This window comes from Dendropsophus ebraccatus, chromosome 3 (assembly GCF_027789765.1).
Source record: "Dendropsophus ebraccatus isolate aDenEbr1 chromosome 3, aDenEbr1.pat, whole genome shotgun sequence".
Lineage (NCBI taxonomy): Eukaryota > Metazoa > Chordata > Amphibia > Anura > Hylidae > Dendropsophus > Dendropsophus ebraccatus.
Genome location: NC_091456.1, coordinates 107,976,142 through 108,000,142, shown reverse-complemented (window position 1 = coordinate 108,000,142; position 24,001 = coordinate 107,976,142). Strand labels below are relative to the sequence as shown.

At 43.4% G+C, this 24,001-nt stretch overlaps 1 long non-coding RNA gene across 1 annotated transcript; it reads left to right on the top strand.

Moving 5' to 3' along the window:
• The first annotated feature begins 5,775 nt into the window (after window positions 1-5,775).
• On the top strand, window positions 5,776-10,931 carry LOC138785952 (uncharacterized). Its single transcript, XR_011362171.1, has 4 exons — window positions 5,776-5,885; window positions 7,864-7,918; window positions 8,290-8,385; window positions 10,777-10,931. It is a non-coding gene; the product is annotated as an uncharacterized lncRNA (long non-coding RNA).
• Window positions 10,932-24,001: the final 13,070 nt, after the last annotated feature.

Genomic DNA, 24,001 nt, shown 5'->3' with positions numbered 1-24,001 from the left:
TTTGGTGGCTTGCCCTGTGCCCATATAGCACATTATACCCACATGTGGGGTATTTTCGTACTCAGGGGAAACTACCCTACACGTTTTGTGTTCATTTTCTTTTTTAACCCCTTGTGGAAATGGAAAAAAATCAAGGCTAGACCAACATTTAGTGTAATTTTTGTAAAATTTTTACTCTAAATCATTAATCTTGTCATGATTTTTTCATTTTCACAAGGGGTTAAAAGATAAAAAAAACCATTTAATGTGTAACGCAATTTCCCCTGAGTACGGAAATACCCCACATGTGGACATAAAGCGCCATGCGGGTGCAGGGTAAGCCTCCGAAGGGAAGGAGCGCCATTTGGTTTTTGAAGGCTGGATTTGGATGGAATGGATTTCGAGGGGCCATGTTGCATTCAAAAGGCCCCTGTGTTGCCAAGACAGTTGAAACCCCCCACAAGTGACCCCATTATGGAAACTGCACCCCTCAAGGAATATAACAAGGGGTGTAGTGAGCATATGGACCCCACTGGTGACGGACACAAATGTGGAACAATGTGGCGTGAAAATGAAATATTACATTTTTTACACTATAATGTTGGTTTAGCCTTGAATTTATCATTTTCACAAGGGGTTAAAAGAGGAAAAAAAAACAAAATGTGTAGAGCAATTTCCCCCGAGTCCGTAAATACCCCACATGTGGACATAAAGCGCCATGTGGGCGCAGGGCAAGCCTCCGAAGGGAAGGAGCGCCATTTGGATTTTGGAGGTTGGATTTGGTTAGAATGGATGATGAACGCCATGTCGCATTTACAGAGCCCTCGTGCTGCCAAAACACTGGAAACCCCCCACATGTGACCCCATTCTGGAAACTGCACCCCTCAGGGAATCTAACAAGGTGTGCAGTGAGGATATGGACCCCTTGATGACGGGCACATTTGTGCCATGAAAGTGAAAAAATTAAATTTTTCCCTTTCACGTCACATTGTTCCACATTTGTGCCCGTCACCAGTGGGGTCCATATGCTCACTGAACCCCTTGTTAGATTCCTTGAGGGGTGTAGTTTCCAGAATGGAGTCACTTGTGGGGGGTTTCCAGTGTCTTGGCAGCACGAGGGCTCTGTAAATGCGACATGGCCCTTGAAATCCTTTTCAGTGAAATTCAGCTTCCAAAAGCCAATTGGCGCTCCTTCCCTTTGGAGGCTCGTCCTGCGCCCCCTTGGCACTTTATCGCCACATGTGGGGTATTTCCGTACTCGGGAGAAACTGCGCTACACATTTTTTGTCTTTTTTTTCCCTCTTATCCCTTTAAGAAAATGAAAAATTGAAGGCTAGAACAACATTTTAGTGTAAAAATTTTTTTTTTCTTTTTTCAAGCCATATTGTTCTGAAAATCTGTGAAGCACCTGTGGGGTCCAGATGCTCACCGCACCCCTTGTTACATTCCTTGAGGGGTGTAGTTTTCTAAATGGTGTCCCTTTAGGGGTGTTTTTTAGGTTTTGGCACCCCAGAGCCTCTGCCAACCTGCAGTGGTACAGTCAGAAATGACCAAATATAACGGAGGCGTTGAAATTCACTAGGCGCTCCCTTATATCTGAGGCTTGTGGTTGCGTCAAATAGCGCAATAGGGTCACATATGGGGTATTTCTATAAACTGCAGAAACGGGACAATAATTATTGGGGTGCATTTCTCTGGTAATAGGTTTATAATTATGAAAAATATTGGATTACAATAAAATCTCTGCACAGAAAATTAAAATTTTCAAATTCCTTACACACTTAGCTTTTATTTCTGTGACTCCCCTAAAGGGTTAAAACACTTTCTGGATGTGCTTTTGCAGAGTGTGGGGGGTGCAGTTTCTGAAATGGGGTGCTTTGTGGGGCTTTCTAACATACAGGCCCCTCAAATACACTTTAAACCTGAACAGGTCCCTAAAAATATCTGATTTTGAAATTTTACTGAAAATTTGGAAATTTGCTGCTAATGTTTTAAGCTCCCTATTGTCTAAAGATAGTTTAATAAATGCCGCCAACATAAAGTAGACATGTTGCTAATGCTATTTAATATATAATTTATGTGGTATAACCACTTTCTGTATACGCAAAAAAGTTTCAAAGTTGGAAAAATGCATTTTTTCACATTATTTGGGTTTTTTTCATAAAGATTTGTTATGAGTATCGACTCCAATTTACCAGAAATGTAAAGTACAATATGTCACGAGAAAACAATCTCAGAATCAGCCGGATAGGTAAAAGCATCCCGAAGTTATTAATGAATAAAGTGACACTGGTCATATTCATAAAATTTGTCTCTGTCATTAAGGCCATTTCAGGCTCTGTCCTTAAGGGGTTAAACCTACACCAGCCCTGGGTTGCTGTAGATCTCCACCATGATTTATGTCTGCTTGCTTAACCCCTTCGGGACCAGGCTAATTTTCATTTTTGCGTTTTCGTTTTTTCCTCCTTGTGCTTAAAAGGCCATAGCACTTGCATTTTTACACCAACAGACCCACATGAGCCCTTATATGAGCATTAATTAATAGTTCGGACAATTATGCACGCGGCGATACCAAACATGTTTGTTTATTTATTTACTTTTATTTATAACCTGGGAAAAGGGGGGTGATTCACTTTTATTAGGGGAGGGGGCTTTTTATTGATAACAACACTTTATTTTTATTTTTTACACATATACTAGAAGCCCCCCTGGGGGACTTCTAGTATATACACTTTGATCTCTCATTGAGATCTTTGCTGTATAGTTATACAGCAAAGATCAATGAGATCGGCACTCATTTGCTTTCGGCTACTGCAGCCGAAAACAAACAATTGCCGCGCCGGGGACGGCGCCATCTTGGAGAGGTCCCCGGCCAGCTTCAGTAATGGAGATCGCTCCCCACTAGACACCAGGGAATGGCTGAATCCAGTAATCGGAGGCAGCTGTCATCTTTGACAGCTGCCTCCGATTATCTAATTAGCGGGCATGGCGATCGGACTGTGCCCGCTAATAGCCGCGATCCCGGGCTACATGAGGCACCCGAGATTGCGGCGGTTCAGAGCGGGGTCGCCGCGCGGCCCCGCTCTGATCGCCCGCACGAGGACGTACAGTTACGTCCTCGTGCGGGAAGGGGTTAAATCATGATAAATACATAATGTGAAAGAGCACCAGTCACACATGGAAGCTGGCTTTTTCCAAAGACGCCAAACAAGCTCTCAGGCTGCCGAGAGACAGCGCTTATGTGAGACTTCCTTAAAGGGGTACTCCAGCGGGGGGGCATTTTTTTCCTGGGACCAGGGAGTAGGTGGCTGAGGGAAACAACGTCCACTCACCTCCCCGGTTCCAGCGGCAGGTCCCGCATCACGGTGCCCCGGCCGCTTCCTGGTGTCTGACGTGGGCCCGAGATGTGACGTCTCAGGTCCGCTTAGCTAGTCAGTGACGGAGGCAGGATCCGTTTCAAGTCCGCTCAGATACCGCCTCCGTCACTGACTGGCTGAGCAGACTTTAAACGGATCCTGCCTCTGTCACTGACTGACGGGCTGAGCGGACCTGAAACATCATGTCTCGGGCCCACGTCAGACACCAGGAAGCGGCCGGGGACCGAAGCGCCATGATGCGGGACCCGCCGCTGGAACCAGGAAGGTGAGTGGACGTAGTTTCCCTAAGCCACCTCCTCCCCGGTCCCAGGAAAAAATGCCCCCCTGCTGGAGTACTCCTTTAATAGAGTTGAGTAAACTTTGAGCACACACAAGTTTGTCTGAACCCGGGCATGCAGCATATGATTACTGATGAATGCAGCCCTAGGCAGTCTGGAAAAACATGGATACAGCCTATGGCTATGTTCACATACCATTAAAGTGATGGCAGTTTTTACTGGACAGCCATCATTTAATGACAAATAACCATTATTTTAAGCCATTGACTGTTATTATACAAACAATAGCCATTGTCATAAAATGACCTCCATTATTTGCTATTAACCCTTAGAGGAACGGACCAATTTAAATTTTTGCGTTTTTGTTTTTTCCTCCTTGTGCTTAAAAGGCCATAGCACTTGCATTTTTTCACGTAGAGACCCACATGAGCCCTTATTTTTTGCACCACTAAATGTACTTTGCAATGACAGTACACAGGAAAACCAGAAAAAAATTCGATGTGTAGTAAAATTGAAGGAAAAAAAACACATTTCTGTTTGGAGGTTTTTTTTTTTTACGCTGCTCACCCTGGGGTAAAACTGTCTTGTTATTTATGTTCCTCAAGTAGTTATGATTACAACGATATGTAACGTATAACTTTTATATTATGTGATGGCTTGTAAAAAATTCAAACCATTGTTAACAAATATACGTTCCTTAAAATCGCTCTATTCCCAGGCTCAAAGTGCTTTTATCCTTTGGTCTATGGGGCTGTGGGAGGTGTCATTTTTTGCGCCATGAGGTGTACTTTCTATCAGCACCTTGATTGCGCATATGCGACTTTTTGATCGCTTTTTATTACAATTTTCTGGATTTGATGTGACCAAAAATGCGCAATTTTGCACCTTGGGATTTATTTGCGCTTACGCCATTTACCGTGCGAGATTAGGAATGTGATTAATTAATAGTTCGGGCGATTATACACGCAGCGATAGCAAACATGTTTATTTATTTACTTTTATTTAAAACATGGGAAAAGGGGGGTGATTCAGACTTTTATTAGGGGAGGGGACTTTTTTTTAATAACAATACTTTTTTTTTTTACACTTACACTAGAAGCCCCCCTGGGGACTTCTAGTATATGCACTTTGATCTCTCATTGAGATCTTTGCTGTATACTTATACAGCAAAGATCAATGAGATCGGCACTCGTTTGCAGCCGAAAACAAACGAGTGCTGAGTCGGCGCCATCTTGGAGCGGACCCTGGCCGTCACCACACACAGAGATCACTCCGAGCGATCTCCCCCACTAGCCACCAGGGAACGGCTGCATCTGGTAATCGGAGGCAGCTGTCAACTTTGACAGCTGCCTCCGATTACCTGATTAGCAGGCACGGCGATCAGACCGTGCCCGCTAATAGCCACTACACACGGCACCCAGGATTACGGCCTAGGGACATAAGAGGTTAATTAGCAGGCATGCCGATCAAACCTTGCTGCTAATAGTCGCGGTCCCGGGCTACGAGTGGCACCCGGGACCGCAGAGCGGCACCGCTCTGAACATCCCTAAGCGGCCCAGAACGTTCGGGTATGCCTAGGGGCCATCCAATAAAAACCTGATGTAATTCTGACAGTTAGTGGATGTGGAGACCCCCTAGGGCTGCATCCAACTTCTGCAGCCACCAGTAATAAAGTGCTGCACGTTTGGTGTCGGACAATCCTGAAAATGCTGGAAATATGTTTAATTCCATAACACATATTATATGGAGCATTACTATTCATGCATTTTCCTCACATTCTTCTAGAGGATTTTCTGAATGACAGGATCATCGCCTCTCCACCATTACAGCCCAGCTACACCAGCAGCCTGGGGGGCCGGCTTACATGGCAATATACTGCTCTCCCTGGTCTTTACCGAGTCCCAGCCCCACACCCTGTCTGGCAGCTGCTCGGAGGGGTCTGCCTGGCACATTCTCGCCCTGATACCGTGAAGCTACGCGTAGTCGCACACACATTAGTGGTGAGAAGCAGCTCCTTAACAGGCCATCTGCATTATAACATAGGACGGCGGAACAGCCCCAAACTACCACGACGCGCGCAACAACGTCAGGGTTTGAGGCGGAGCACAAAGCACTGCGACGTAAAGGATACTTCCGGTGACGTCAGACGCAGTCAATTTCGCTTTCCTTTCCCAAGCTCCTCTGCGCTCACTCAGTGTCACTTGGAGGAGACAAGATGGTTCCCCCGGTACAAGTGTCCCCGCTGATCAAGGTGAGTGCTTGAAAGTGGTAAGCCCGTGCTCCGCCTGAGCCAGAGGGGAGATGCAACCCTATCCCCGCATGTCCTGCATGAGAGCGCACTGAGCGTGATACTCGGTCTGCCGGGTTTTTTCCCCCCCAGTCATCCCGTAGACATAGGTGGTGAGGGCACAGTGCATTCCCATCCTGTGACTGGGGGGCTCCATTACATCTATACACAAGGGCTACTGGCAGCACTGTTGTCAAGGCCGTCGTCTGTCTGTCTGTCAGCCATCCCCTGCTCTGCCCCCCTAGCTGGTTTCCCTTACTAGGTATATGAATTGCCAGCAGGTGTACAACATGAGCTGAACACCCCCAGGGTGTCGTATAACAGCTGGCTCATTGCCACTGCCACGGCTAGGGATTGGACATTGTCCCCAGCCACACAATATGTGTACAGGGTGTATGATGGACAGTGATCCGGATTCTGCCAGTGATGGAGCAGGTTGTCCTCAGACTGATTTCTGTACATCAGGGGGAGGGAACCTTGGCTCTCCATCTGTTGCAAAACTACAACTCCCATCATGTCTGGAAAGCACAAGCTAAAGCTTTGGCTGTCCAGGCATGATGGGAGTTGTAGTTTTGCATAACTGGAAGGCCAAAGGTTCCCTACCTCTCCCCTATAGCCCCCTGTTGTTACAAAGTATACATTGTCAGGTGTCCATCTCAGAGATTTAGCTCTCTTCTAAGGTTGATACAATACTTTGTGTATAGAGAATGTCAGTATCTTTGTTCCCCAAATCTCCTATTAACAAATACATTTCTATGGTAATTCTTATCGGCTGGGAAACAGGTTGCAATCCAGATGAGCATAAACAGTGCTTGTTTTTATTGCTAGGTCTGGCCCCAAAATATTAAAGGGGTACTCTGGAGAGATCCCCCTTGCTTAATTTGTAATATAATGTAATAAAAAAGTATACTTTTTTAATCATTTAACATATTCTGTTGAATGGCAACAGTAAGTTGGCACAGGCCCCCATTATACAAATAAAAATATAAAATAAACATATTATATATTGTAGCGTACGGAATTGACTGTTAAAGTATAACAATATCATTCCTGCACTGTTAATGGCATAAGCAAAAAGAGGCTTGCTGCTGAGTTAATTTTAAAAAAAATTATGTATCAGTAAAAAAAATTTCTTTTACATCAATATGATACCAATAAAAAGTAGGGATCATGGTGCAAAAAATGACACCCCAACTAGCCCTGTAGGTGGAAAAACAAAAGCGTTATGGCTCTTAGAAAAAAAGGAGGAACATTGTATTAATATGACCTGGACATCTATGCATCAAGGACCTTTGGCATGAAGGGGTTTATATAGATGAACGCAGTACATATATACTGCATTCATCTAAGTTATCTGCACTGGACTACTATGGGCTGCTTGAGTCCACAGTAATTCAATGCAGAGCCAGGATCAGCAGCGTTGTGGCGCTGACATCCTGCCTAGCAACAGGAAGGGATCACCCATCTGCCATTCATCCAGAAGGGGGGAGGGGATTTATCCACTAGACCAGTGCTTCTCCATTCCAGTCCTCAGGCCTCACCAACAGGTCATGTTTTGAGGATTTCCCATACAAAGGACACATGTAATACCTGATGCACTGAGTATAATTATATCACCTGTGAAATACTAAGGAAATCCTCAAAACATGACATGTTGGTGAGGCCTGATATTGAGAAGCACTGCACCAGACCACCAGGGATAGCCTTTGCTGAGCATTTAAATGCAGCTGTCAATTTTAACAGCTGCATTTAAATGCTCAATTAAGTCGGTGCAGCGAACAGCCCACGTCAACGTATCACCCCCCCCCCCCCCCCCCCCAATACATGGCATACAATGATTTACACTGGCTTATCATTTGAAGTTATTTCCCTACAAAAAGTTGTAGTTCTTTTCTTTCATCAATTGAAATTGGAGCATTAATACATTGTTTTTATCGTTCAGTTTGCCAGATACTCTGCACTGTTGCTTGGGATTGGATATGGAAGTGTAAGGTTCTGTAAGTATCCACTTTGTGACTGAATATATGTTCTTTAAGGAAAAAAATTTTTTTTTTTTACAGCTTGACCTTATGTAAGTAAATACAGGCTCTAGTGTTTATGGATATAATACAGTAGACATCTTTTAGCATTGATATGTGTGATGAGTGCACTCACCAGGAGGGGTATTCACACTGAGTAATATAAGCGGATAAATATAAAACTTTTACTTTTCATTCCCTATAGATAGTTGTAAATAGAATGGGTTACATAAGACTAATTATGAAAAACAAGTTGAGTTTCATATTAGATGCTGTATACAAAGTCAATGGTAATTGTTGTAAGAATTAGTGTGTGTTTATATGTAATATACTTTATTTCATGTATCCAGCATATTTAAAACCTATTGCTGAGGAGGACAGAAGGATAGAAGCAGAGGAGAAAAAGAAGCAGGAGGAAGCAGCTCGCATTGCAAGAGAACTGGCCGGTGTGTATACATGTGCTTTGTTTTTCGTTTTTTTTTTTTGTTTAAACAATCTGTACCCCTGTAGTACAGCAGTCTATGGAGCTGTCATTGAGAGAGAAGCCTCCTAAATACATCTAGGATTGGAGGAACCTCTTATCCCAGCTGTTTAACCTCTGCAGTCTGTGACCCCAGCAGAATGAGAGGGCTCCCCCCTTCAGTCAGGTCAGCGGGTTTTCCCAGTAACCTGACTGAATACTTCAGATTATGTAGTATAAAAACATTTTATAGCACATATTTTATATGTCTGTAATTACCTGACTTCATTTATCAGCTCTTTTATATATTGGGAAAGGGGGGTGATTTAAACTTTTATTGCAGGAGGGGCTTTGGGGTATTTATAGAAACATTTTTATTTTTATTTTTTTACACATTTTTAAGTCCCCCTGGGGGACTTTTACCTGCAATCATTAGATTGCAAACACTGTACAGTGCTATGCCATAGGCATAGCATTGATCATTGTTATAGGCTTTCTGCTGATTGAGCCTGCCTGTGGCAGACTTAAAGGGGTAGTGCGGCGCTAAAAAATTATTCACAGAATAACACACATTACAAAGTTATACAACTTTGTAATGTATGTTATGTCTGTGAATCACCCCCTTCCCCGTGTCCCACCACCACCGCCCGTGTCGAGCCCGTCCGCCATCTTGTGCCAAACGTCCTCTTCGGACGGATGGGCGTCATCAGCTGCTTAGCGGCGGAGGGGGGATGGTGGCAGGGATTCGTCCGTCCGTCCGAAGATGACGTTTGGCACAAGATGGCGGACGGGCTCTACACGGATCAGGTAATGTATAATGCACCACACACTTCCGGGTACACGGGTGGGGGTGGTGGGACACGGGGAAGGGGCCGATTCACAGACATAACATACATTACAAAGTTGTATAACTTTGTAATGTGTGTTATTCTGTGAATAATTTTTTAGCGCCGCACTACCCCTTTAAGCAACAGAGCGCCCATCAGACCGCTTGGAGGAAGGTAAGAGACCTCCGGCGGTCCAGTAAGAATGATCGGGACCCCCGCAGTCACACTGTGGGGGTCCCGATCGGTAAGTGACAGGGGACAGCCCGTCACTTAGGGTCCATTTACACAGATTATCTGACAGATTATCTGCCAAAGATTTGAAGCCAAAGCCAGGAATGGATTTGAAAAGAGGAGAAATCTCAGGCTTTCCTTTATGGCCTGATCTCTGTTTATAGTCTGTTCCTGGCTTTGGCTTCAAATCTTTGGCAGATAATCTTTCTGTGTAAATGGACCCTTACACTTAAACGCCGAGATTAATAGGTTAATGACACGCTGCAGCAAAATCTGTGTTAAATGTGCAAACTGGCGCTACTTCTCTTCTGTCCCCTGACGTATGCCTATCCATAGTCTGACCACATATGGAGTACTCCTGTACTCAGGAGGAATTGCACATTTTGTGAGAAAATATAAGGTAAAGTACTTATTGGAAAAGTTGTCATTTTTGCAGCCTAATTCTAATAAATTTTATGAAATATCTGTGGTGATCAAATGCTTACTACCTCCCTACATAAATTCCTTTTAGGTGTATTTTCCAAAATGGGGGAGCATAGTCAGCTTTTAACTGTTATACAGTAGTCCCTCAACATATGATGCACCCGACATAGTTAAAACTCACGATCTCCCCCATATGTGAAGGCTAGTAAAGCAGCCACTTGGCAGAGCTGCTCGCTACAGCTTTTGACAAGTTCCTTACACTGCTGCTGTTCGTGTCTGTTGAGAACTCGGCAGCTGTAATCAACAATACCGAGCAGCTGCTGCAGTAAGCGATCAGTACATAGTGCACAACGACTGGCTGAAAATCAGCCAGTTGCTATGTACTGATCGTTTACTACAGTAGTTCTACCACTTCTGCAATTGGCTTAAAGTTATCAGCCATTGCACACATCTCCTGACCCAGCAGCCAATCAGTGTCAGTATTTACCTTGAACACTGTAAACACTGATTGGCTAATAAGTCTGGTTGTAGGAATGACAGGACAACTCCAAAGGGACAAAAAGATCAGTGTAATAAAAGGTACATTATTGGCCCAATAAGAGCATTTATTAGTTATCCACAGGGTAGGTGGTAAATGTATGATCTGATCACTGGGACCCCTAGAAAACAGTGATTTGTGAACAAAGTGGTAGTGTGCCTGCGTGACTTCTCTATTCACTGTATATGGTACACATTCATGTTTTCTTATTTTGGGTTGATATTTGGGGGGGCTTCGGATCCTCTGTATACATAAGGTGGATAATTCTTTACTAGGTACCTTTTTCTATATTTGAGTGGCACATACTAAGATGTGGAAATAATCTAAATTGGGTTCTCCTTCTCTTATGTTACTACAGCCCAAGAAGACACCATTCTAAAGTGATTTCCCCAGGAGGATCTGCTTCAGTAAATCTTCCAGGGATACCGCAGTTGGTTGTATAAGAAAGCTGCTTTTGTAAATGTTCTTCAGATTTCCGTAAACCATTTAATAAAAATTCTGGTTGTAAAAAAATGAGTCAGCAATTATTTATTTTATTAAATGCAGTATATAGATTCACTGCAAAACAAAAGCCAGATTGATGCGTTGGGAGGATTCCCTTTAAGGTGACTGCCAAATGAAGCATCATAAAGAGGTGACTTAAAAGAATTGAGGTGGCTACCTAAGCATTTTATAATAAAAACTTGTGGTAGATGAAAACTTATGCATCAAACAAGTAAGATTTATTTATACAAATAGATGAAGAAATATATAACAAAAGTTTTTATTTCAAAGTATCAGTTCATAAAAACACATAAAGTAGAATATGGGATATAAAACACAGAGGTCAAAACCTGAGGGGGAGGAAGATATCAGTGTGGTGAATTACAATGTAAAAATAAAAAAATAAATAAATAAGGTGGATGTTAATACAACATCACCATCTGGTGGTCACTATTGGTATGGTAACATAGGCCTGGTAACTAACAGTGTACAAGGAGACTCAAAGCAATAAATTAAGTATCCTAACCAAAATAAATTAGATTTAATTAAATTAACCCATAGCTGCACCAGGACGTTACTGAACGTCCTGGTGCCGCTATGGGAGTTCAGAAGGGGGTCGCGCGGCGACCCCCTTCTGAACTGCCGCAATCCCGGGTGCCACATGTAGCCTGGGGCCGTGGCTATTAGCGGGCACGGTCCGATCACCGTTCCCGCTAATTAAGTACTTAGAAGCAGCTGTCAAAGTTGACAGCTGCTTCTAAATACTTGCTCATCTTCATACCTGGTGGTCTAGTGGGGGGGATCGTGCCCCAGCCGAAAGCGATGCATGGATCTCTGAGAGATCAGAGTGCATATACTAGAAGTCCCCCAGGGGGGCTTCTAGTATATGTGTAAAGTAAAAGAAAAATGTATTTTTAATAACACAAAGCCCCCTCCCCTAATAAGTGTGAATCACCCCCCTTTCCCCATTTTATAAATAAAAATAAATAAACAAACATGTTTGGTATCGCCGAGCACATAATCGCCCGAACTATTAATCACATTTCTGATCCCCCACGGTAAACGGTGTAAGCGTAAAAAAATTCCAAAGTGCAAAATTGTGCATTTTTGCTCGCATTAAATCCAGAATAATTGTAATAAAAAACTATCAAAAAGTCGTATATGCGCAATCAAGGTACCGATAGAAAGATCACATCATGGCGCAAAAAATGACACCTTACACAGCCCCATAGACCAAAGGATAAAAGCGCTATAAGCATGGGAATAGAGCGATTTTAAGGAACATATATTTTCTTTAAAAGGTTTTAATTTTTTACAAGCCATCAAATCAAATAAAAGTTATACATGTTACATATCGTTGTAATTGTAACAACCTAAGGAACATATATAACAAGTCAGTTTTAACCTAGGGCGAAGGGAGTAAAAACAAACCCCCCCCCCCCCCCCTTTCAAATAAAAAAAAAACTTTTTTTTTTCCATTTCACCACACATATAATTTTTTTCTGGTTTCCCGGCACATTTTAGGCAAAAATTACATCTGCCATAGCAAAATACAATTAGTTGCGCAAAAAATAAGGGCTCATTTGGGTCTCTAGGTGGAAAAATGCAGGCGCTATGGCCTTATATACTTGAGGAGGAAAAAAATGAAAGTGCAAAAATGAAAACTGGCTGTGTCCCCTAAGGGTTAAAGAAGGGGAACTGTATGTAACCTCTACATAAATCAATCGAGTTTTACAATAACATTAATGAAAAAACAGGGCTAGGATAGATAAATACAACCATACAAAAAATGAAAAAAAGTAAGTGAACACAGAACCAACACTGAAATCTTACCCCCCGTCTGGCACAAAAGCCCGACGTACGTTTCGATAACTTCATCAGGAGCTAAAGTGTGTGTGTGTGTGTGTAATATATATATATATATATATATATATATATATATATATATATATATATATATATATATATATATATATATATATATATATATATATATATATATATATATATATGTGTATGTATTGTTTTTTTTTATACATCCTAAAATTGCCTGTAGTCTTAAGCAAGTGTGTGCGCTCCATGCTAGGCCCATTAGCGATGTTGTAGTCCTCATGCTCTCCGATAGATATTAGACAGTTATGTGATAAAGACATAGAAGAGTGCATAGATAGATATGTAATAAAGTTACTGATGGATGCAACATTTCAGACCATTTTGATGTGGTCTATTTTCAAGCAGTGGTCTGAAACCTGTGATGGGTAAATAAATTCACTATTTTATTTTGTCACAAGGGCATTTTGGAGTGCTGTAGTGCTTTTTTTGTTTTCTAGATAGATAAATAAGTGATAACATGAGCTTTATTACATCATTCTTGCATACAAAAATTCAACAAGACAAGGTGTAGCACAGCAAAAAGTAGCCAAAACACAACCTTTCTGTGGTCTCACACTGCCATTTTCAACCATGGTGGTGTGGACAACACCCCCATGTTACGGACTTTCACATTATTTCACAGTGTCCAAATAGTGCAATACAATTGTGATAAATAAACGAGTGCTACAGTGAAAGTAAGACTTGAAAATGTATACATCATAACACTTCTTAAAGAGACAATGTTAGCAGGATTATGCTGTCCTATCTCAGGACAGTAAGTAGTCCTCTCCATTATGTGCATGAGCCCAGTAGTCCTCATTAATCATGAGGCAGAAAACTCAGCCCACCAGCTGCTGATTGGCAGTTATCTATCCATGCTGTGTATAGGCAGTCAATTGTCAATCAGCAGCTGGAGGGTGGAGTGTGGCAAGAATTCTATTATCCTGCATATTAGGAGAATGGCTAAACAGAATGATGTAAGCAATACACCAATCTGTTCAGCATTTTTGTCACTAGTTTATGCTGCCCTCATTTAAGGTGGCATAAACCTAGTGAGAGATTCCCTTTAAACTTAAATGGAGCCGCGTCACATATGGGAGGGGTTTCGTAACACTGGGGGCAGGCCTGCTTCAGGCCAGGCCGGTGCCCGGGAAATAGACCAGCACCATATGCGGGAACCAGGCCGCGGTTCAAAAGAAAGAAGGACCGCAACGCCAGTCAATTCATAAAAAAAAAGTTAAAGCAATGTACCTGATGGTACATTCCCTTTAAGGCGTGTGGCAGCGTAACTCCATTACTGCTGCCTCTCAGGGTCCTATACAACTTCAATAACTCAATCTCTCACCTCAGTCATCTAAAATATTCATTTTAGATGTTTCTTTTAGGGATGGAAAGGGTAAGACAGCTTTGGCTGCGTCTTATCTCCCTGAGAAGGGGTGAAAATCCATCATGCCGAAAGCTTATTTTCACCGACATCCGACATCATCTGTCATCATCATCTAACTCAGGAGGCCCCCATATACTTAATACTGATGGTTGAACCTGCCGTTAGTATCGAGTTTGGCCGAAAGCTGGTATAGTGTGTTGAAGGTTAGCAGAGCATTTGGTTGTGTACAAAAAAAATTAAGGGTACAAACCCACTTGACGTATTTGCTGCATGAATCAGTCTTAAAAATAAGCAGGCAAAACGCAGGTTGGCTTTATACGATTGTTCTGCGTTAAAATACACAATTGCGTATTTTTGAAGCGTGAAGCTTGTTGTTAGCAAAGCATCAGTTGTTAACAACCTGTGCAAAAAACGCATGTAGCTTCACGCTTCAAAAATACGCAATTGCGTATTTTAACAACTGATGCTTTGCTAACAACAAGCTTCACGCTTCAAAAATACGCAATTGTGTATTTTAACGCAGAACAATCGTATAAAGCCAACCTGCGTTTTGCCTGCTTATTTTTAAGACTGATTCACGCAGCAAATACGTCAAGTGGGTTTGTACCCTAAAGCTGCGTAAACAAAGTGATGGAGAGACTGTCTGTTAAAAAAAAAAAAAAAAAATAACTTCAGCCAATCATCAGGACAGCACCACAGCATGGTCCCAGGGATTGGCTGAGCGGCCTGTGACTTCACACAGTGCCAGGAGCAGGCCAAAGCTAGCAAGATGTAAGGGAGCATGGAGAGGTACTAGTATTTATTTTAAATGATGTCCATGCAGCCCTTGCTGCCCGATTATCCAGCAGTGTATGGGCTCAATAGGTGAGCGCTGATCTAGGAGATCGATGCTCGCTTATAGAAAGTGATTGGGCAGTGTAATAGGGCCCTTACTTGCAGTTAGAATCTTTCTGCATCCTAGGTTAAAACTTTATATGGGTTTCCCCAGCTTTTTGATTTGACTATAGTATAAATGTCCCTTACTATCTCGGAGTCCTAACACATTTTGTACAGTTGTGCTGGGGTACAAAGTTTTATTTTTCAATATGTTGTGTATCGTTACAATTTCTACAATTGCAGTGCACTGAACACATTTTGTTCCAATAGCTAGTGAATACGAATAAGCCTCAAAACCAGACACAATCTCATTCAACTCTTTTTAATGAACAGTTAAAAGGAAATCTGTATTTTAAAGGAAAAAAAAATGAATCATTGACGTCAGCGTGTGTGGTTTGGTGCTTGTGTGCATAATATTACATTTCAATATGTGCTGCTTGGAGAAGACAGGCTGTGATCCCACGCTCATTCATCAGCCAGGACTGATCACATTAAAGTAAGATATTTTTTTTGCCAGCATTGTAAGAACATGTAATAGTTGGGTTGGGGGGATTCTAATATATTATAACTTTATTTAAAAAAAATTAAGTACTAGACTATGGCTACATACTATAGTCTATGGTAGGATACATAGGTATTTATAAAGTAGTGAAAATGAAGTGTGATATTATTTTTCTTACTATACTATTCTTGAGATGACAGCACAGCGCTCTGGCAGGCTTCAGATAAATAAAGCATCTAAGATATAAGAATAAAGCATCATGTACACAACCTGAATCAACCTATTTGTATATGTCTAATCATTTTAAATGTCATCAGGGACATGTTTATAGAGCACAACGTTCAACACTTGTAAAATATTGCCCTTTTTTGGTCAACAGATACAATTTACATACCCCGGAAGAATTTTTGCTTGCTTGTCCTTTTTTCAGAAAATATGAATGATAACACAGACGTTTTTTCCCCACTTATGGTTAGTGGTTGGGTGAAACCATTTATTGTCAAACTACTGTGTTTTCTCTGTTTTTTTTTCTACTGTTTTAAATCATGACAACCAAAAACATCCAAATGACCCTGATCAAAAGTTTTGTTCATATAACATGCACAAAAGTTGACACAAATGGGTTTGAATTGCCACTTAAAGGGAACCTGTCACCCCCCGTGCCGGGGTGACAGGCTCCCGACCCCCCGTTAGAGACCCCTATACTTACCTCATCCCGCCGGGTCCCGCTTCTGGATTCGGTCGGGTCCCGGAGATCTCAGCCGCTGCAGCCCGGCGCGCGCGCTGACAGATGAGTCCAACGCTCATAGAGAATGACGGAGCGCTGGACTCTCCTGTCATTCTCTATGAGCGTTGGACTCATCTCTCAGCGCGCGCGCCGGGCTGCAGCGGCTGAGATCTCCGGGACCCGACCACCTCCAGAAGCGGGACCCGGCGGGATGAGGTAAGTATAGGGGTCTCTAACGGGGGGTCGGGAGCCTGTCACCCCGGTACGGGGGGTGACAGGTTCCCTTTAAGGTAACATCCTTATTTGTATCCTGGCTGCTTGTATTCTGTGTGCACATAAAAGCTGAGTGAGTTTCTGGGATCCAGACAGACTCTTGCATCTTTCATCCAGCCACTGATGTTTCTGGATTGTCAGTCATGGGGAAAGCAAAAAAATTGTCAGTGGATCTATGGGAAAAGGTAGTTGAACTGTATAAAACAGGAAAGGGGTACAAAAAGATAAACCACAGTTAGGTAGGCCAACCAAAATTTAGTCCACAACTGCCAGAAAAATTTTTGGAATGCAAAGAAATATCCACAAATGACATCAGCTGAAATACAGGACTCTCTGAAAACTAGCGGTGTGGCTGTTTCAAGAGACACAATAAGGAGGCACTTAAAGAAAAATGGGTTGCATGGTCGAGTTGCCAGAAGAAAGCCATTAGGGTATTAAGTTTCTCACCTGGACTTGAAATGAAACCTAGATCCTCCTTAACCTCTTAAGGACATATGAGGTACCCATACATCATATGTCCTCAATAGCACTTCAAAGCGGGGCCACGCGGCGAACCCGCTTTGAAGTGCCGCGTGTAGCCTGGGAACGCCGCTATTAGCGCGCACGGTCTGATCGCCGTGCCCGCTAATTAGAGGCAGCTGTCAAAGTTGACAGCTGCCTCCGATTACCGGAGGCAACCTTTCCCTGGTATCTAGCAAACGAGTGCCAATCTCATTGATCTTTGCTGTATATCTATACAGCAAAGATCTTAATGAGAGATCAAAGTATATATACTAGAAGTCCCCTAGGGGGGCTTCTAGTATATGTGTAAAAAAAAAAAAGTGTTGTTAATAGTAAAAAGCCCCCTCCCCTAATAAAAGTCTGAATCACCCCCCTTTTCCCAGGTTTTAAATAAAAGTAAACAAATACATAAATAAACATCGCGGTTCAGGGAAGAAACAGAGTGCTGCACCTCACACCTATGGCTGATACTAGTGCCGCTAGGCTAAATAAAAAACACATCAGAATTTTGTGTATGAATTGATCAAGCCATACTGCCCCATGTACCTCGTGCCGGTATCTGATACACATGGGTCCCTACACTAAGTCCACACCGTGCCAGTCAGTGGCCACCAACCCCGCAGGCGTGCACAGCCAGGGAACGGGGGCCATGGGACGGCCCTGCGACCCCCATGCCACAGGACCAGACCCAAAAACACCACACCAGAACCCGGCCAGCACCGCCGGCGGAGAAGGTCGCCCCCAAGCAGCACAAGTCTGGATAAGGTATTACACTCACCATAGCTGCAGCAAACAGAATGGGAAAAAACAGGAGGGATTAAAACCATGTGCACTCAGGTGTCTCCTGCTAATTGCGGTCATGTGGGTCTCACCAGGAGGAGTGCAATACACGGAGAAAAGAGAGAAACAAAATGCGGTTCAGGGAAGAAACAGAGTGCTGCACCTCACACCTATGGCTGATACTAGTGCCGCTAGGCTAAATAAAAAAAACATCAGAATTTTGTGTATGAATTGATCAAGCCATACTGCCCCATGTACCTCGTGCCGGTATCTGATACACATTCTGTTTTCTGCAGCCATGGTGAGTGTAATACCTTATCCAGACTTGTGCTGCTTGGGGGCGACCTTCTCCGCCGGCGGTGCTGGCCGGGTTCTGGTGTGGTGTTTTTGGGTCTGGTCCTGTGGCATGGGGGTCGCAGGGCCGTCCCATGGCCCCCGTTCCCTGGCTGTGCACGCCTGCGGGGTTGATGGCCACTGACTGGCACGCTGTGGACTTAGTGTAGGGACCCATGTGTATCAGATACCGGCACGAGGTACATGGGGCAGTATGGCTTGATCAATTCATACACAAAATTCTGATGTGTTTTTTATTTAGCCTAGCGGCCCTAGTATCAGCCATAGGTGTGAGGTGCAGCACTCTGTTTCTTCCCTGAACCACATAAATAAACATGTTTGGTATCGCGTGCGTAATCGCCCGAACTATTAATTAATCACATTCCTGATCTTGCACGGTAATTGGCGTCAGCGCAAAAAAATCCCAAAGTGCAAAATTTCGCATTTTTGGTCGCATCCAGAAAAATGTAATAAAAAGCGATCAAAAAGTCGTATATACGCAATCAAGGTACCGATAGAAAGTAAACATCATGGCGCAAAAATGACACCTGACACAGCCCCATAGACCCAAGAATAAAAGCGTTATAAGTCTGGGAATGGAGCGATTTTAAGGAACGTATATTTGTTAACAATGGTTTGAATTTTGTACCGGCCATCAGATACAAGAAAAGTTATACATGTTATATATCGTTTTAATCGTAACAACTTGAGGAACATGCATAACAAGTCAGTTTTACCCCAGGGTGAATGGCATAAAAACACAGTTCCCCCAAATAAAATGCGTTTTGTTTTTTTTCAATTTCACCACACGTGTAATTTTTTTCTGGTTTCGCAGTGTACTTAATGCAAAAATTCAGCCTGTCATTGCAAAGTACAATTAGTGATGCAAAAAATAAGGGCTCATGTGGGTTTCTAGGTGGAAAAATGCAAGTGCTATGGCCTTTTAAACACAAGGAGGAAAAAACGAAAATGGGCCCCGTCCTTAAAGGGTTAAAGTGTCACTGTTGTTAAAATTTTTATTGCAGAAATCAATAGTCCAGGCGATTTTAAGAAACTTTGTAATTAGGTTTATTACCTGAAAAATGCATCTTTATCATGAAAAAGCAGTTTGAAGCTCTCCCCCCTGTCTTCATGGTTTTCCTATGGAGAGAGAAAGTAAAGGCAGCAAAAACAGGACAACAAAGAGTTAATTTACATTCACATCACGGGCTCTCTCCTCTGACAGTCATCACTGAGCTATCTGACCACCAATTAGGGCTCTGAATAGCTCCCCTGCTGAGCAATCCTTTGTTCTTGGCTCTCTGCTGCCCGCTAATCTCACTCCTTCCCCCTCCCCTCTTCATAGACCAGACAGGATCCAATTTATGAAAGAGATGAAAAAACAGTCGAGATTTCCTGATTCTGAGGAGTGGACAGCAGAAAGGAGAGGAGGGGGGGACCTGGGAAAAGGCTTTTTACATGCAGATAATGGCATATTTGGCTAATAAACCCAATTACAAAGTTTCTTAAAATCGCCTGGACTATTGATTTCTGAAAAAAAAAAAAAATATTAACGACAGTGACACTTTAACCTCTTCGTGCTGCAGCTAGTTTGGGCCTTAATGACCAGGCTAATTTTTCAAAATTTGACCTGTCTCACTTTATGCTCTTATAGCTCAGTGATGCTTTAACGTATGCTAGCGATTCTGAGATTGTTTTTTCGTCACATATGGCACTTTATGTTAGTGGAAAAATTTGATCACTACTTTGTGTGTTTTTTGTGAAAAACATCAAAATATGAAAAATTAAAAAAATTTGCATTTTATGAACTTTGAAATTCTCTGCTTCTAAAAAAAGAACATCGTAGCACATAAATTAGTTACTAAGTCACATTACCAATATGTCTTCTTTATTCTGGCATAATTTGGTAAACATATTTTACTTTTTTAAGGTGTTATGGGGCTTAGAAATTTATCAGCAAATTATCACATTTTCGTGAAAGTTTCCAAAACTGATTTTTTTTTAGGGACCAGTTCTTTTTTTAAATGGATTTAGAAGTCTGGTATCCTGAAAACCCCCATAAGTGACCCCATTTTGGAAACTACATACCTTAAAGAATTAATCTAGGGGTATAATGAGCATTTTAACTCTACAGGGGCTGGAGGAAAGTATTCACAATTAGGCAGTAAAAAAATGGAAAATTAAAATTTTCCAATAATATATACGTTTAGATTAAAGTTTCTCATTTTCAAAAGGAACATGAGAGAAAAAGCACCCCAAAATTTGTAACGCAGGTTCTCTTGAGTACAACAGTACCCCATATGTGGGCGTAAACCACTGTATGGGCACACAGCGGGGCTCAGAAGGAAGGGAGCGCCAATTAGCTTTTCCAATGCAGATTTTGCTGAAGAAGAGAAAACCCGCTAAGTCACCGCATTTTGGAAAGTGCACCCCTCAAAGAATTCATCTTGGTGTGTGGTGACCATTTTGACCCCACAGGTCTTACAGGAAAGTATTCAAAATTAGACAGTAAAAATGAAAAACTCAAATTTTTCCAATATTATGTTCTTTTAGTTTGAAATTTCTAATTTTTATGAGGAACAAGAGAAAAAAGTACCCCAAAATTTGTAACGCAGGTTCTCCTGAGTGAAAAGGTACCTCATATGTGGGCATAAACCACTGCATGGGCACACAGGAGGGCTCAGAAGGAAAGGAGCGCCAATTAGCTTTTTCAATGCAGATTTTGCTGAAGAAGTTTCCGAGCGCCAGGTGCGTTTGCAGTGCCCCTGTAGTGTCCGCAGAGTAAAATCTCCCAATAAGTCACTCCATTTTGGAAAGTACACCCCTCAAAGAATTCATTTTGGGGTGTGGTGAGCATTTTGACCCCACAGGTATTAGAGGAAAGTATTTAAAAGTAGACAGTAAAAATGAAAAACTCGAATTTTTCCAATAATATGTTCCTTTACTTTGAAATTTCTCAATTTCACGAGGAACAGGAGAGAAATGTCACCCCAATATATGTAACGCAGGTTCTCCTGAGTAGAACGGTACCCCATATGTGGGCATAAACCACTGCATGGGCACACAGCCGGGCTCAGAAGGGAAGGAGTGCCAATAAGCATTTTCAGTGCAGATTTTTCTGAAGAAGTTTCTGAGCGCCAGGTGCGTTTGCAGAGCCCCTGTAGTGTCAGCAGAATAGATTCCCCCCAAAAGTCACCCCATTTTGGAAATTGCACCCCTCAAAGAATTCATCTTGGGGTGTGGTGACCATTTTTACCCAACAGGTATTAGAGGAAAGTATTCAAAATTGGCCAGTAAAAATGAAAAACTCGAATTTTTCCAATAATATGTTGGTTTAGTTTGAAATTTCTCAATTTGACGAGGAGAGAAAACGTACCCCAAAATCTGTAACGCAGGTTCTTCTAAGTAAAACGGTACCTCATATGTGGGCATAAACCACTGTATGGGCACACAGCAGGGCTCAGAAGGGAAGGAGCGCCAATTTACTGGAGCAAAATCACAGCTAGTAATGGTTATTAGAATAGCGCAGTTACTAAAATAAAATTAAATTAAAAAAATTAGATTACAGGTAATGTGGGGTGGTTACGGACAGTCTGGGGTGGTTATGGGCAACCTGAGGTAGTTACAGGTAATCTGGGGTGGTTACGGACAACATGGGGTGGTTACGGGCAACCTGCTGTGGTTACGGCAACCTGGGGTGGTTACGGGCAACGTGTGGTGGTTACGGGCAACCTGCAGTGCTTACAGACAATCTGGGGTGGTTACGGGCAACGTGGGGTGGTTACGGGCAATGTGGGGTGGTTACGGATAAACTGAAGTGCTTATAGGTAATCTCGGGTGGGTACCTGTAATCTGGCATGGTTACCGCAATCTGGAGGGGGTCATTGGCAATTTGGGGTGGTCAGAGGCAACGTGCGGTGGTCACGGGCAACCTGCTGTGGTTACGGCAACATGGGGTGGTTGCAGGCAACGTGGGGTGGTAACGGGCAACGTGGGCTGGTTACGGGCAACCTGCTGTGCCTACAGACAATCTGGGGTGGTTACGGGCAACCTGCAGTGCTTACAGACAATCTGGGGTGGTTACGGGCAACGTGGGGTGGTTACTTGCAACCTGCAGTGCTTACAGACAATCTGGGGTGGATACAGGCAACATGGGGTGGTTACGGGCAATGTGGGGTGGTTACGGATAAACTGAAGTTCTTATAGGCAATCTGGGGTGGGTATCTGTAATCTGGCATGGGCACCGCAATCTGGAGGGGGTCATTGGCAATTTGGGGTGGTCAGAGGTGACGTGTGGTGGTCAGAGGCGACGTGGCGTGGTCAGAGGAGACGTGGTGTGGTCAGAGGCGACGTGGCGTGGTCAGAGGCAACGTGCGGTGGTTACGTGCAATCTGGGGGGTTACATGTAATCTGGCGTGATTACGGGGAATAAAAAGTGTGTGTTTTATTTTTATGTTTGTAACTTTTTGTACTTTATACATTCATTTTCACTGTATTACTATGATTACTGTGATATATTCTATCACAGTAATCATAGTTCAGTGACAGAGACCAAATTGGTCTCTGTCACTTAAAATTTTCAAAGTTGGCTGGTTGTGGAGCGCATGCGCACTTCACAACCAGCCAGGATGTCGAGGAGGAAGGAGCTCCAGGATCAGGTAACGTATATGGGGAAGGGGGGGTGACTGGGGGGGTGGGGGGCGTGACTGGGGGGGTGGGGGGCGACTTGGGGGACAGGACACATCACTTTTTATCCCCTGTCACCAATCATTCATGGTGACAGGGGATAAAAAGTGCCGGGATGCACGTGACACAAGCGATCAGCGGTATATAGTATATATCGCTGATCGCTTGTATCGGGACCCCATAGGGGGGCCCCCGATCACTGCCCCATGCTCTCCGCTACCTCCGGTGGCGGAGAGCATGGGGTTTTCATTCATTTTAACTTTTCCATCGCTGTGAACAGACATTAGTCTGTTCACAGCGATGGCGGGGGCCATCTTGGAAATGATGGCCGCCAAGGGAGGGGGGTTAGTTATCGGGGCACTAGGGGGGTCTGATCTGGGGTCTGATGGACACTTATTTCATCTCCACAGCGGGGGGAGATGAAAGGCGGTGGCACCGGTAATCCCCTTTACCGACGGCCGCTATAAAGTTAATAGCGGCGATCGTCGGTAAGGGGGGGGGGGCAGGACGGACCCCACACACTGCCCCAACCCCTCAGCTACCCCCGTTACAGCCTCCTATACTCACCTGATCCCGCCGGGTCCCGGTTCCTGAGCCGGTCGGGTCACGAAGATATGAGCGCCCGAAGCCCGGCACGCGCGCTCACAGGAGAGTCCGATGCCCATAGAGAATGACGGAGCATCGGACTCCCCATTCATTCTCTATGAGCGTCGGCCTCTCATGTCTTCGGGCGCTCATATCCTCGTGACCCAACCGGATCAGGAAGCGTACCCGGCGAAATCAGGTTAGTATAGGGGGCTGTAACGGGGGGTCAGGAGCCTGTCACCCCGGCACGGGGGGTGACAGGTCTAATTAAGTGCAAACTGCACCTGAACTGGAGACAACAGTAGGGGGAAAAGTGGCCATGTTTTTGTAGCGCTGGATAACCCCTTTAAGTTCATGGTATGCTGATATTGGTGGCCGGACAACAGGGCGACAACCTACACTTTTGTATGGTATGTGTCTCAGGTCCTTAATTTAAAGACTTTATATGGGATTGAGATATCTCGATCCCATATAAAGTCTTTAAATTAAGGACGTGAGACACATACCATACAAAAGTGTAGGTCATCGCCCCGTTGTCCGGCCACCAATATCAGCACACCATGAACTTAATAAAGGCA